Source organism: Rutidosis leptorrhynchoides, chromosome 10 (assembly GCF_046630445.1).
Source record: "Rutidosis leptorrhynchoides isolate AG116_Rl617_1_P2 chromosome 10, CSIRO_AGI_Rlap_v1, whole genome shotgun sequence".
Lineage (NCBI taxonomy): Eukaryota > Viridiplantae > Streptophyta > Magnoliopsida > Asterales > Asteraceae > Rutidosis > Rutidosis leptorrhynchoides.
In genome coordinates this window covers 193,243,208-193,246,677 of record NC_092342.1, presented here as the reverse complement: position 1 = coordinate 193,246,677, position 3,470 = coordinate 193,243,208, and positions in this window count along the sequence as shown.

Genomic DNA, 3,470 nt, shown 5'->3' with positions numbered 1-3,470 from the left:
TCATTCAGACATTTGAGATGGACCTCGGCCCATCAGAAGATGAAGAACTTCGGTCCAACAAAATATAAAATTCGTCCCAATAGATATTTTGATTACACAGCCCAACAACTTAAATCATATATCCATCCAGTTGTTGAATTCATTTTTAAAACAGAAAAGAGCAGCCATAGTGCAGTTGTCGAATAAAATAAATCAAGTGGAGTATTTGTTTAATAAATTGTCGGTCAATATGCTTCAATTTGTCCCGCACTGAGAATTTGATAATCGTTGTAATTTAATACTCCATACATCAAGTTGTTAAACTTTTAAATTGTCAACAATTCAATTCGTTTCATTATAGCTTATCATCTTCCTTGTCTTCAGCGGTTGAAACAGAAAATATTGAAGAAACTGTAGCAGTTTTTGGAGGTTTGGGTCTCCGTTGTCGATGGAGAAAAACAAGAGGAAGGGTGATGTTTGGGCTACAAAACAGGAAGAAGAGGTGGTGGACGGTTGGAACATAAATAGGATTATAAGATGGTGATTCACGATAGAAATTTGGAGAGAGAGAGAGAGAGAGAGAGATAGATAGGTGGTGGTTCCTTCAGTTGGAGATGACCATGGTGGTGATGGTTATGGAACTATCAAAGTAGAAGCAGAGATAAGAAAGGATAGAAACAATTTACCGGTAATATAGGAGTGGAGATTTGCGGTTGACAAGTAAAAGAAAAAAAAATACAATGCCGCAGCAAAAAGACTGTCTGCTCAAACAGCCCGCCAAGAATCATAAGTATAAACAGCTGCAACAGTAGTGGCTGTAGCAGTTTTGAGTGATGATTAAATGGGTTTTCAGGTGTGGTGTTTTGGTTATTGAGTTTGTAAGGTTCTCGGTCAGGAACTAAAACAGAAACAGAAATTTTTACATTGGGTTTTGATGGTTCATGTGGTGATGGTGAATGACTATGGTTTGGTTTTATGTTATGTTGATAGTTGTCGAGTAGTAATTGTTTTAGGGTGACGGGTTATAGTTGTGGTTTATAGAAGCAGAAACAAGAATGGTGTTTGATGAGTTGTGGGGCTGATATGGTTGTGATAGGGTGGTATTACAACGGTGGTGGGTATGATTAAAGGAAGAAGGAAGATGAAATGGGTGTCGGTTATGATGAGGTAGAGAAGAATATGGGTTTTTTTTATCTTTTGATCATTGTATGAACACACACACACACACACACACACACACATATATATATATATATATATATATATATATATATATATATATATATATATATATATATATATATATATATATATATATATATATATATATATATAATATGCATAATATAATAATCGATTAATTGATTAGAGTAGATAGAAACGCTTTGTTAGTGTTGTAATTGAGACAAGGAATCACGGATTAAACAGAATGTCAGGAAAAATAAAAAGGAGAAATTGATGTGTAATAGATTCTGTTTTATTCGATTGATTGGATGAAGGATTGTAATACATATCAACTAATGGTGACAGTGTGGTGATTGTGGAATTCCCTTTTTCAAATTTTAAGTCACGGAGGTAAACACCATTAAACATAAGCATCCATCAATTTAGTGGAAAGTTAAAATATTTAATAAAACAAATCAATACATCCAAGATAAGGAATAATGTAGATGGATGATTGAAACTTTAGGGTTTAATATATTCTCTGACATGACTCAAATCACAGTACGCACTCTAGGAACAATTTAATTATTCAGTGTGCTGCCATTTATCATTCATATTACGGAGAATTACGGTTACATTCACAATTCACAGTGTTTCAAATCAGTTAAAGAGGTTACATACACAGTTACGGAGTACTTCTCATTTTAAATTTTAAATTTCTATTTCACTTGTATTAAATTAGTAGTTTGGGTACTATAAAATATTATATACTTATGAGTAATATTTATATATATATGTATATATATATATATATATATATATATATATATATATATATATATATATATATATATAATAACATAGTAGTTTTTATTTCTCATATTTAGTTATAATAAGTAAATATTATATTATTTTACATATTTATTTACTAAACAACGACATATGATATTTCAAATAATAGTTCAAATTATTATATGTATATATATTTAAATATATATGTATCTATTTACAATTAGTTGTTCGTGAATCGTCGGGAATTGTCGAAAGTCAAATGAATATATGAAACAATTCAAAATTTTTGAGACTCAATCTAACAGACTTTGCTTATCGTGTCGAAATCATATAAGAATTAAGTTTAAAATTGGTCGAAAATTTCCAGGTCGTCACAGTACCTACCCGTTAAAGAAATTTCGTCACGAAATTTGAGTGTGGTAGTCATGGCTAACAATAAGAATGTTTTCATGACGAATATGAGTTGATAAATAATGTTTTATCATTATTGAGTAATATAGATAAAACGATTCGATTACTCGAAGCGTACGAGTGAAGCTATCACAAAAGAGTGAAATGAGGAATTTAAGAATCGTCTTACTTTTGATGTAGTCACGTTTGAATTTAGGAAAATATGGTTCGTCTTAACTTTGGACGTTGTCTCAACTGAATTCTGGAATTCAAGGGATTTAAAAGAAAATCTTCGAAATCTATAAGATTTGATTCTTCGATGAATAAGGAAATTAGGATCTCTCTAATTAAATGCGATCATCTGCCTCGATTGCTTTGTCTGATTTTTTTTCACTATAAATTTACCTTTTCCGTTCCATTAATTTTTACCACTTCAATAATTTCTTTCTTAATTCACATTTCCAAAGAGTTTGAAAATGCTTAATCCAGTTCTGATCCTTGTAGTTATCATGACTATCGTATCTGTCATTCTTCTTTTCCATCTACCACCAGAGGAATCTATTCACTTCTACTATTACCTTGGGGTTATAGTATTTTTAATTCTCCCGTGTCTTTATATGGCTATACGAATTGATATACATGGTTTGTAATTTATAGGTTTGTGATCGGCTTTACATTTTCATTTATATTTCGGAGCTCTATGCTCTTGTTTTCTCTTCCCGACTTTAAATCAAGCGAATAATGGTCCAAAATTCGTAGGTATGAAGTTTTGAATGATCATAATATACTATGCAGAAAGGAAAAGTAATAGCACGATTTGATTTGTCGAATTACCAGAATCCCTTAGGATAGAACTATCAAGAAAATATGTTCTTGATATGTTTAGAGATTAAGTAGAATGAAAGAGTTGTGTAACATGGTACATGATGGCGGCATGGTTTGTGAATCATCATGTTCCATTAGAATTTCCAGCATGACTTACTGTAATATAATCACGTTGGCCAAGTGTAATTATATTATACTAACTCATACTCAAATTCTTAACACTTCTCCAGAATTCATTCATAATTTATACTTAGAGTTTACAGAATATTGGAAACTAAAACAGTTTCCAATATGATGTAATACAGATAGTACGATGAGGT